The 12,983-nt window shown below is 41.8% G+C and overlaps 1 protein-coding gene across 5 annotated transcripts in view; it reads right to left on the reverse strand.

Annotated features, from left to right (window-relative positions):
- Ica1 (islet cell autoantigen 1) overlaps positions 1 to 12,983 on the reverse strand; it is a 148,757-nt gene that overhangs the window by 78,262 nt on the left and 57,512 nt on the right. The window lies entirely within an intron of this gene.

The following is a 12,983-nucleotide window of genomic DNA, read 5'->3' on the forward strand; positions in this document are numbered from 1 at the left end:
AAAGAAAGTTCTAAGAGAATAGGTATAGCACAGAATAGGTATAATGTCAATAAATCCACTTCTGCAGCCAGGCCTCTTGCAGGAACTGGGAAGAAAATGCCTTTTGTGGCAGAGTTCTGCTATCTTTTCAATTCTTCCCTTGGTAGTTCTTCCTACCGTGTGACACCGTATCAGTGGTGATACACGTGACAAGAAAAAAAGAAGCCAGCTTTCCCCTCTTTCACTTATATATCCAACCAATAAATTATGATTTGCCTGCTTCAGCAATGAACCTCGGAGCACACTAACTCAAAAAGTTGAACAGAGATGAAAAACAATACTGAAAAAAAGAGCAATAATTTTATATGGGGCAGCAACTCTATAAAGACAGTAAGAAGACAGCCACGAGTCCAAGGTGGGTGGCGCGCCCATGTCTGCGTCCCGGCCCCAGTGATCCTTCGCTTTTTCAAGTGCATTTTTATTGTCTGTCCCTATCTGCTCAATAGTATTTATATGATTATGCTCACTGTGCAAGTGTTTCTTTTAAAACCTTTGCCTTCTAAACTGGTAACTGGCTTGACGTTTCATGCGTGGGCAAGTGCTGCCCCAGTCTGGCTTGCTCTGCAGTTGTATACTTGCAGAAAGAGGTATGCAGGTCACGTGTGCACACGCAAGTTCCATACGCCTCCCTTGTATCCTCCATTCTCCAAGTTAGACTCTCCAGAGGGGGGCTTGATTTACAGTCAGCAAGATTTCTAGCTGACTCTGATGCAGGTTAAAGTTTGAAAACCAGTTTAAGACAAACATCTTGGCTTTAGGTTAGTCCTGGAGATCAGAAGCAATCAATGTTGTTACCACTAAAAATGACTTAGAAAATCCACCCAAAATTAACATTATCTTTTTTTTTTCTTCAAGAATATGTGTTTGTCTACAACACAAAAGACTTCAAAATTTTTAATTTTTCTTTTTATGAAGTTAACATTTTATTAATTACAACCTAGACTTACAGCTTTTATTAATTACAAATATGTGCCAAGAAGCTGTCTCTTTAGATGTCTACTATTTCCAGCTTAATTAACTTTATCAACTAGCAACAATCTGACTTAAAGCCTCCTTGAATGGTCAAGAGCTTTGCAATGGCTTCATGTCTAAAAGATTTGGAGGAATTTTCTAAAATATGGGTAAGCTTTTAGGCACAGAAGTTTCCAGAAACATGATTCATAAGTATTTCTCAAATGCAAGCAGCTTAAAAGCCTAACATTAGAGAACTGTATATAATGGAACATTTTACTGTTATTATCTGTTATGGTTTGTGTCTAGATATCCTTCCAAAGCTTCTTGGACTCATAAGGCTTTCTTGGCAGTGACAAATCTAGATTGTGTGACTGATTAGCACACAATGCTGGGATTAAATGTGCTCAGATTGATGGTAGGTGATTGTTAGATCAGTCTATTCTTTGAATTGGCTCTTCCCTAATCCTGGTAGACTAGATAAAATTTAAGGAGCAGAAAGAGGCTTGTCTGGCTCTCTTTCCTTTGTTGATTTTGCTGTCTTCTACCACCATGAACCGTTGTCCCATCTGCCATGCCAACCTGCCTTGGGGACAGTAGATTATGGACTGAAGCCTTTACAAACTGTGGGCTAAATAAACCTTCCCTCCTTAACTTTTAGGTGTTAGGTATTTTGTCTTAGCAATGAGAGAAAGTAACTAAAATACTATCATTATTAAAAGTTTCATGAGGGGCTGGAGAGATAGCTCAGTGATCTAAGCACCTGTCTGGCAAGTGCAAATGCAAGGGCCCAGGTTCAATCCCAGGTACCACATGCTGTGTCGGCCCCTCCCTGGGCTTGCTGAGCTGGCCACGGAGACCGGGCGTGGTGGTGCACGCCTGTGATCCCAGCACTGGGGAGGCTGAAAATAGGAGAATCACTGAATCTGAGCTACAGAGTGAGACCCTGTACCAAATACATAAATTACAACAACAACAACGAAGTGAAAAAGTTTCTGGAGAAGTAGGGGAATGGTTAAAACAAATTGAAGCCTTTTAAATGTAGGGTTGGGTCCTGTCCTGTGTTGAATTCCTGGAATCCATGCAGTGCTGGATACTTCCTGAGAGAAAGCATTTGCGAAAGACATGGACGATTAGGAAGTATTATTCAAAATATGGAAAGAAATCTAAATGTAACAGTAATAAAATGAACCATCTGATTTTAAAAACAAGCAAAATATATGGACAGTTCACCACAGATGACATTAAGATGCAAATAAGCATATGAAAAGATGCCCAATACCACGCATCATTTGGGAGCTTGTAAATTGAGATAGCAACCCAGTACCACTACATACTGACTAGAATGGCTAAAATCCAAACACTGACAGTATCAAATGCTATATGGTATGAAGCAACAGGAATTCTGAGCTCATTGTGGTAAGAATATTCAAAATGGCACTCTGGAAGACAGTTCTGTGTTTTTTTTTTTTTTAAATAAAACTAAAGTACTGACCATATGATCCAATGAAGTGCATTTGTTAGTATTTACACAAAGAAGCTGAAACTTCAATCTGCATAGAAATCTATATATCCATGTTTGTAGCAGCTTTATTTATAATTGCCAAAGAACAGAAGCAACCAAGATTTTCCTCAGGAAGTTAATGTTAAATAGACTGTGATCTATTTAGACAGTGGAGTATTAGTCAGCGGTATGTGAGTCTGCTTTCTTTACTACAACGGATACCTGAGATACGCAACTCAAAGAGAAAGGTTTATTTTGGTTCATGGTTTTAGCAGCTTCAATTCAGTTTTTCACTAGTAGACTTCACTTCATTTGAGCCTGTGGTGAGGCAGCACATCATGGTGGAGAGGTGTGGCAGGGCAGAAAGAGCCATCTCAGGGCCAAGAAGCGAAAAAGAACAAGAAGAGATCAGGGTCCCACAAATACCCCATGAGGGGTACAGTATCTAATGACAAGACCTCCAGTAGGATTCACCTCATCAATTTTCGACCACCTCTCAATAATGTCAAGTTGAATATCCAGCCTTCTATATAGAGACCTTGAGAAGCCATTTCAGGGCCAAAAATTTAACAAATTGCTAAAGGAAACTGAGCTATCAAACCATGGAACAACATGGAAAAAAACTGAGTGAATATTACTCAGTGCAACAAGTCAATCTGAAAAGACTGAATGCCATGAGATTTCAATTACATGAGAGTCTGGAAAATATTAAATTATGGAGGCATTCAGAAGATCAGTGTTTACAAGAGGGTGAGTAGGTGAAGGATGGAGGATTGTCTGGACATAAAAGCTGCTCTGCATGCTATCATGCATGTCATTATACATTTGTCAAGCCTTATAGCATGGACAACACAGAGACAGAACCCTGATGGAAACTATAGACTTTGGTTGACAGCAAGGTGACAACTTTGGCTCATGGATTGTAACAAATAAACCGCACTGCCGGAGGATGTTGATGGTGGGCTAGGCTGTGATATAAGTGAGAGGTATGCACAGGGCAGGGGCTGGGGAACAAATCTGTGGGACCTCTCTCTATTTTGCTGCTAACCTGAAATTGTTTGAAAAATAATCCATTCATTTAGCATGTGTATTATTTCCTACACGTGGGCGATTAAAATGTATGTACCTATGGATAGGTTACAAAACAGAGACAGTAAAGATGAAAAAGACAATAACAAAAATATGCTTCAAACTCTTAAAAACATGTACCATGTACAATCATATTTAAAACAGAAGAAAAAGCAACAGTATTTTCCTATTGAAGAGCAGGGCAAAGCAATCCATTTAGCTCTGTTTATTTCTACAAACCACCGAAAATTAAAAAGAGGCACAAACAAGAATAGAGAACTGGTTAGGAGCTTATGACTACTAACAGGGGAAGCTGGAAGGCAGACAGATGAGTTTTAACTGAAAGAACAGAACTCAGAAATCTAAAGACAATCTGGCAATGGAAAAGTCTGGAAACAACCTGGTTGATTCAGAACTCTCAAAGAATTGATAGCTTGGAATTAGAGGCAGAGTGGGTTACTAAGAAGCTTGTGTGGCTGGTTGTTGAGGTAGTTACAGGCTGGGGTCCTTGTCTCCACCCCAAGCAGGAAAGACTACATTCCTCCACAGGGTAAAGCCAGAGTGCTGGGCTCAAATATGCCCTCCCAAGCTCATGTGCTGGAAACTTAATCCCCTGTGCAAGGGTACTGAGGGGAAGGCGTTTTAAGAGCCCTCATGAATAAGGACAACTGCCCTGGTGAACAGATCAATGTTTCTGTGGGAGAGGGCTCATTATCCCAGGAGCACATTTGATAGAAAATGAAGTTCAGTCCTCCTTTTTGTATTCTCATGTTCTCTCCTACCTTCAACTCCCTTCTCCCTTGGGCACATATGTGCTCTCTTACTCTTCTGCCTTCTGCCATGGGATGAGCCAAGGGGAAGGCATACACCAAGCATTAGTTCTTGCTGACTCCAAAACCCTCAGCCTCCAGAAGGGGAAGAAAGACATTCTTCAGGTTCTGTTTTTCCTTTTGGATTCTTACACTAAGGAGATTAGGCAATATTTAGACATGTGGGATGTTTAGTACAAAAAATCATGCTTGAATACTTGTCATCAAGGAAAACAAGAGGGACAAGGACAAAGAATTAAAGTTTCTGAAAACCAAGCAGTAATATGCAACTATATGTCCAATCTTACATAACTACATCTGTGGATCTGAACAAGGGATTGGATGACAGAAGTAGATAATATGTCAATATCTGTTAATCAGCTATTTCGTTCTGAAAATTTGTAACATATGCATTGTTGTATGTCAACCTGTTCCTGTCATTGTTTCTTATTGCTTTTGTCTTACTTTTAAAAATGAATAATATTAAGTTTAATATTATCAGATATAGTAAAACAGAACTTAAAGATTGAACAACAAAGATAAGAGAAAGGAGAAAAGACAGGAAAGAAGGCACAGGGAACAACATGCAAGTTGTTCAAGATGGCCAAGGTACTAAAAATTTCCATAAGTTTTTTGAAAACAGCAGTTAATTGGTAGAATTTTCACCTAGAATAACTCTCTGTGCTGGTATCTGTGATCTGAGCAACAACAGAAGACAGTAATATGTAATTCAAGTTTTAAAACTTATTGTGCTTTTCAAAGTTATATGGATATAAGAACACAGAAGTTCTACTCAGAAGATTTGAAAAATAATTGACTTTGTAAATGAACATGCAAACAGGACTGTGAGATCTATGAGAGCATAATTTTGCCAACATGTTCATGAAGAACGTTTTAGCAAGGTGTAAAGCTCTTAACCTATTCTGAGTTTCACTTATTTTATTAGTACGTAAAATGCTATTATCTATGACTATGATAAAAAAGAAACACATTCTTCCTACTCCTCTGAGGTGTTCTGTTAAAGCATCACAAAACCGACTAAGGGACAAGGGATGTGCCACAGAGAACGCAGGCACAACTGAAGGCACAACATTGTTAAGGCCGCAGCAGGACAGAGGAAATTCACGCACTAAATGCCAACAGTCTGATTTCTTCTATTCCCAGGTTGCCACGATTTTGCCTATGGTGTACACACTTTCTAAGAAACATTCTGCGGTCTCCCCTGCTGAATCTGGCAGCTTAAGAAAATATATTTTGAAGAGAGAGGAATGAAAGAGAAATGGGATGAGAAAAGGAATCAAGATGTGTACCAACATCCCACCAAGGATTCAAACATGATGTTCTACACACATGTACTAATACACCAAAATAAAAAAAAGCATGTTATATACACATTAGCACACACTAAAGATACTGATGGGGAACCATTCTTTAATGAGCCCACAGTTGACAATTCCACCTATGTACACAGAAAACATTTCTAATTGCTTTTCTAGGTCTTTTTCCTTAATATGAACATGCAGCCAAATGCTTCTAACCACCTAGTGAAAGCCTTCACATTCTATAGAGAATACAAAGCTAAAAGATGCAAATGGGGAAAACATAAGAGATATTTCAGGAAGAAGAAAACAATTTATTTTTCACAGAGACAAGAAAGATATTTCGCTCATAAAACAGGAAGATGTTACAAAAAAGAACATTGAAGAATAAGCAAAAATCTCTAGAAATACAATGGATTAGAAGATAATGTTTAACAGATTTTTAAAAAGTAGAACAAGGGCCAGCCAGATAGCTCAGTGGACTAAAGTGCCTGCTTAGGCGGAGCACAATGGACAGGGTTCGATCCCCGGTGTGCCATACCGGCCCCGCCCTTGGGGCACACTGAGACAGCCACTGTGACTGGGCATGGTGGCACACACCTGTAATCGCAGCGCTTGGGAGGCTGAAAACAGGAGAATCACTACGAGTCCAATCTACGTAGTGAGGCCCTGTAGACCCTGTACCAAATAAATAAATAAATAAATAAATAAACAAACAAACAAATAGAGCAAGACAGTAAAATTAGCGCCGTGATATAAAGACAAACACAATGATAACATATATTAATGTTGGTTGTTGCAGCTTTATGTCACTGAGCAACAGGCTACTGTTTGAAAATTTTATGGGATGAACACTTGAGCTGCTGCCCTTTTTGCTTCTTGTTTTGCTCTTTGCTGTAATTTGAATCCAGAATGTTCTCTGAAGGCCCATGTATTAAATAAAGACTTGAGATTAATGTGCTAGAAACATTTACAAGGTAGGAGATGAATGGGAGGAAGTGAGATCCTTGGGACCCTCAAAGGGGGTGGAAAGACCCTGATTGCTTCCTCTTCCTCCCCAGGTTTGCTTTTTTTTTCTGCCAAGTTTGCTTGTTGGCCCCTACAAGGTGAGAAGCTCGCTGTACCTTGGACCTTGCTATGACGTATGGCCTCGCTACAGGCCCCAAGAAACAAGGCCAACCAACCATGACCTGCCAATACCATCAGCCAGTACTGGACCCACTTCCTCTCTTTCATTATCTGAAGTATGTTTTTAGGGTAACAGAAAGTTGGCTAACATATTCTCTAAGTTTCCTAATTCTCCTTCACATTTTTAAATTATAATTTTCTTTCATTTTGAAGAGTAAAAACAAAAGCATGAGAAATAAAAAGAAATACAGAATCAGGGTAACACACAATACATATATTACAGATTTTTGAAACAAGAATAGCTGATTAACAATGAATGATATATTATCCATTTTTAATGTCAAATATGTTGCTCATATTATCGATATGGTTATGCAAGATGGGATATATGATTGAATTAATCCACATGCTTTCAAGAAATCTTAAATTTTGTTCTTGTCTCTCTTTTCCTTTATTACCTTTTTCTAAAAATTTTACTTTAGAGAATGGCTATCATAAAGAAATCAACTAACAACAAATGTTGGAGAGGCTGTGAGGAAAACAGAACTTTTTTCCACTGCTGGTGGGACTGTAGACTGATATAACCATTATGGAAATGAGTGTGGAGACTCTTCAAAAAACTAGGACTGGAAATCCCATTCAATCCAGCTATTCCCCTTCTGGGAATTTTCCCAAGAGAACTGAAAACATCATATCATAGTGACATATGTGTGTCTACGTTTATAGCAGCACAATTTGTCACAGCCAAATTTTGGAAACAACCAAAATGCCCATCACCTGAGGAATGGATAAAAAATATTGGTATTTTTATACAATGGAATATTGCTCTGCTTCACTGTTTTAAGCTATCAAAAATGACAACACAACTTCATTTGTTTAAAGTAACCAGACAGCTTTAGATACTTATGGAGCAAAAAAAATTAACACTATCAAGAGACTTCAGTCAACTGAGCAGGATCTAACCCTGGAAAGCTGAAGGGCAGGGTCCACTTAGAGAACTGAGGAGACCACATCGCGAGCCGGTGTTTTGTTATAACAGTCTCTGGAAAACATTCACTTAGAGCCTAGTGAAGTATTTCCTGGTCTTAAATTATGACAAATAATAGGTCATCTGCTGCACACTTCATCAGGTGTTTTGTAAGAATGAGCTCAAGGCAACAAAGGCATGGCTGTTCAATCTTCTTGAGCAAGCCTGGTCTCTGTGTTCTCCCAGAAATAAGAAATAGGGTGCTTGAAGTTAATGACTCAGGCAGTGCAACGCACAATGCTGACTCTATAATTTTTGTTTGGACAAAAGGAGGTGAATCAGTTTCTTAGCATTTTGCTTTCTTCTGGGGAGGAAAAATCTCCTAATTTACTGGACATATCACTGAACATTTTATGGAAATGTCATAAAGAAAGCATCAACAGTTCTTGCCCCCACTTGACAGCATTTCATCTTAGACAATACGATCACGAATTGCATAAGCCCAGCTTTTCAACAGTACCATATTTTTGAGATTTTCCATTTTTAAATAAGTACTAAATACTGCTTATACTTATGAAGCTAGCAAGTCTGAATTTATGCATTTTGTTTCAAATTTTATACCATCATGAATCTCTTTGGTGCTACTAGTCCATGTTTATGAAGAGGTTGATACAGTCCAACACACTGACAAGAACCGAACTGCAAATTCAACAAACACAAGCAGCACACCAACAGCCTGCAGGATACACTTGCTGTGAAAAACTACACCCTGAAAAAGGAATGGCTGCCAGGACTACCCCACACCATCTCTGAAGCATTGGTGGGTGTGGAAATTAAAAGAGTTTCTGCAAAAGTGTCGGTAGTTAATTTCAAATTAGCAAAACATTTCAAATTCATGACCTGTTTTTGCACTCTTAAGCCACCAAGTTGCCTACCATCACTTTAAAGGACTGTTGTGGAAAGGAAATGCAGTTAACCAAGAACAAAGCTGTAGACCAGGCGGCATGTAGTTTACCAGGAAGGTGCCAGGGCAAAGGCTCGAGAAACAGAGTTCGAAACAGGGGCGCAGGAATCACAGAATTTTATGCTGGAGGCTGAGGTTGATTTAGGTGACATTAAAGAAGCCTGAGCTTCAGAGGCACTTCAAGATCTTACACCCAATTTTATGTGCTTTTTCCTAAAGAATGCTCCAAATATTATATAAAGTTGGGCCTTTTCTGAACAGAGGATTCTTAGACATCAAGATGAACTGTCTGATTTTACAGCTGAGTGCACTGAGGCCCAGACAGGACAAGTTACTGAGGTCAAAGTGTAGATGTCAATCATTAATTGAAAGTCAGCCTTTCCTTGTGTTGTCGTGGAAGGGACATTATTGTATCACACTGCCACACTGCAATCACTGCCTTGCTCAGGCCTGTGAGCTCCTCTCAAGAAAACTGCCCCGAACACAGCCCCTGCCAGAGGACAGCCCTAGACTGTTCCCTGAGGAGCAGTGGCTTTGTGGTTGCCCTGTGACCCTATCCCTCACCCCCATCTCCATTCCATCAACACAGCTGATTAGACGTGGGGTTGTCCCCAGCCCATGGGAGCCACTCACTGCATCTGGGTAAATGACCTCTGAGGTCATCCGCTATGAAAAGCTCTGCTCCCACACAAAAGGCCATGATGAACTAGCCCAATCAAATTCTCCCTCCTGGAAACCTGAACTGTGGACTGCTAGACAATTAGGAGTTGAGAAAATAAGACACAGGGAGTGGACACCCCCTCAACTAGGAATCATAGGTCTTGTTTTGTGGGAGGCGAAAGAAGATGGGTTAGCTTCCAAAGCCTGATGGATCTACTAGTTCAGGAGTTTTTGAAGAGTAGCTCATCATCCTTCAGAGGCCGGGCATGGTGGTTCCTTCCAACTGCTGCTTGATTCCAAGTTTCTCCTTTTATTCCTTACCCCATCTTCCCCCAGTCCTACGCTAGCACTGATCTTTGGACAATGCATTACATCAGCAAAAACATGACTGTTTCCAAAAACCCTGCTGGCAAAAAGCAGGAAACTACTTTCAAAGTGAGTTCTCAATTCACTTTTGAAGAGCAATTGCTCCTTTGTTTTGGGGAAAGGCACTTCAATGGGTCTCCTCTCAGAGTGAAGCCAAGACCACCTTCTAGGGTAGGGGCTAAAGGGAGAGACCAAGAGGCACTAAAGGCTCTGTATTGGAAAATGAACATTAATCATGGACTGCTCTCCAATACTGCTTCTCTTTAGATGCTTAAGACATTAATCTTTGCTGAGAATTTCCCCGGGAGGCAGGGCAGGGCTAACAGCTCTCCCAGAAGAATGAGGGAAGCTGTCCTCTGTGATGCCAGGGACAGGCTGGATATGGAGGACGCATCCTCCACGGCAGACTTGGGAGTCCTGGCACAGCAGCTCTATGAGGAACCACACATCTGCATCGTAATTCTCTTCTGTGACAGGATGCCAAGGGATGATCTGCAGGAGTAGCCTAGGAGACTGGAGGCTGAGGTCAGAGGTGACGGTCACAGAATCGAGCGTAGGGCACAGGGCCATCCTAGTGGACTCCTGAGAATACATTCATGGGGCTTCTGCAAAGTCTGGTGCTACTAGGGGAAAAAGGAATAGGGCTCGGAGAAGCACTATTTTATCATTAAGCTGAAATGTAACCAGCATCCTCCAGAAGTGAACATGTTGTTTGGGTTTCATTGGATTTCAAAGAAACTCAGTAACATGGACAGTAACTATAATCATTAGTTACCACTTTTAGAAACAAAGGAGGCTTTTAAAGTGTGGGAAATGCACGTGTGTATAAAGAATAAACACATGGCGAATTAAGACTGTGGTACTGGGGGCTGAACCTAGGGCCTTTGCACTGAGCTATATGGCCTCAACCTTTTTTACTTTTTTATTTTAAGACAAGGTCTTGCTAGGTTGTCTAGGCTGTACTCAAACTTGCAGTCCTCTTGCCTCAGCCTCCCACTGCGATGGAATAGCAGGAGTGTGAGATTTTATTATTTTTAAAACAAACACCAGAGAACTGCTTTGAACAGCATTACGATAGTTGGGAAACATTACCTCACACTCAGAGCAGGGCAAGATCCCCAGCTGGCTAGCGGCCAGGCTCCGTGAAGTCCTAAAGAACACAAGTCCTTTCTCCTGCCCTGCTTTACCACTCTCAGCAGCCCACCCTGACCTTTGCAGCACCCTTCATGGCCCCAAGGAGACTGAAGCCGTTTGCAGGTGACGCACTGAGGTGTGACAACATGCAGATAAACACGAGAATGATCTTTTTCTGAGGGTCCCTGGCCGTGAGCACTTTTCTAGAAGGTTCCCTTTTGCCCTACCTCTCACTGGTTGGAACTGAGTGACTGATATACTTTCTAAGCCCAAGAGTGATGGAGAGGATGCCATCTCTCAGCCATCTTACAACAGTGGTTCTCAACCTTGCGCTTGCGTCTCTGTCAGCCTGAGACAGAGCTCATGGCTACATAGGCTACTGAGCTGCGCACCCAGAATTCCTGATTCAGAAGGGTGTGTGTGTGTGTGTGTGTGTGTCTCCACATCTGTAACAAATTCCTAGGTGATGACAATGTAGCTGGCCTGAGGACCATACTTTGAGAACTGCTGTCTTACTTGGGGCAGTATGGATGTTAGAGATCCAACTAGGGGATCATTCTGTTGGAAAGGCATAGCAGGAATTTTGGAATAATATGTGTCTATCACATTGCTTTAGAAAATGAGCATCTCTTCAGGTTTTGCGAGTGACACACAACACTGATGTGCCGTACCGAACAACAGAAGCAGAATACAAATTAAAACGGCCTATGTGGTTTAAATTAAATATCACCCATTCTAGCAAGCCTCCACCCATCGTGCCCCTCCCACTGTGCTGCCCCGCACCCTTCCCTTGGAGACCTCGGTTCTCTTTTTCAGGGCAGAGGCACTGTCAACCACGTACCACAGGAAATATCACCCTCAGCGTGTCTCCTGGGAGAGAAGACAATATAAATGAAGGGATTCAATGTAAGAGAAACTTCAGTGTACACAGGCAGCTAAGCAGCTTGATGTTTTTGCAACATAAAATGATGACCCTGGAAGTGCATGAGGTAAGGTCCTAGATTCGGACAAGACAGAAACCACAGAGGCCTTATGGGATGTGGAGGAGTTTGAACCTGGTCCTGTGGCCTCAGCAGCCATTTTGCAGAGGAGTGACCCAGCTGCACTTGGGTTTCATTCTGGTCACACTGGGTTGTGTAGAAGGCAGATATGAAGTAGGGAGTTAAAGTAGAGACTAGTAGGCAACCTAAGGCACAGGCCTGAATAAGTGCTGCGGGGGCAGGCTGGCAGGAAACACAGATCTGAGAAATACTAGCTTAAAGGTGGCAAATCTGGTGATTTGTTAATGAGGAAGGTATATGAAAGTAAGTGACAGAGATGTGTTTAGGCTTCCAGCCTCAGGGACAGCAACATGAGCTTCTACCTTGCGGAGCGCAGAGGCCAGGGAGTGACCTTAGTGTCAGATGCACAGTATTGGAAGTTCCCGCTGATGTTTAACTGAAAGTACAGCTGCTCAACAGGAAGCAGGAAGGTGAATTCAGAGTCCCCTGTATTTAAGTCAGGACAGGAACAGATGGGTCAGGAAAGGAGTGAGGACTAAGGAGAGTATCCGAGGATGGGACTGTGAGAAACAAAGCAGGAGGTGGTGCTGAAAAGCAGTGGAGGAAGAGTCTGAGACTCAGTGGATAGAATTTCTGAGCCAAGGAAGCTGAGAGAAAGGTTAGCATTTGAGAAGGTTCTTTAAGATAAGCCCCTGAAGTTTTGACAGGATTGGCTCTGGGAAGCCACAGACATAGCAGGCGGCAGCTGCTCTGAACTGTAGGAAGTGAGCAAAGTACCAAGAGTGAGTGAAAATGGAAAAAGCGTGGTAAGAAAGCAGGTACTGCGCCAAGACAGCTCAGCGGACTAAGCGCCTTCTTAGGCAAGTGTAGGGACCCAGGTTCGATCTCTGGCACCACACCATCCCTCCCCCAGGATGGGCTGAGCCAGCCAGAGTCTGGGCGTGGTGGCACACACCTGTAATCCCAGTGCTGGGGAGGCTGAGAACAGGAGGATCACTATGAGTCTGAGCTGCGTAGTGAGACCCTGTAACAACCAAATGCACACACAGAAGGAAGAGAGACAGAGACAGAGA

Source organism: Octodon degus, unplaced genomic scaffold (genome assembly GCF_000260255.1).
Source record: "Octodon degus isolate 3935 unplaced genomic scaffold, OctDeg1.0 scaffold00234, whole genome shotgun sequence".
Lineage (NCBI taxonomy): Eukaryota > Metazoa > Chordata > Mammalia > Rodentia > Octodontidae > Octodon > Octodon degus.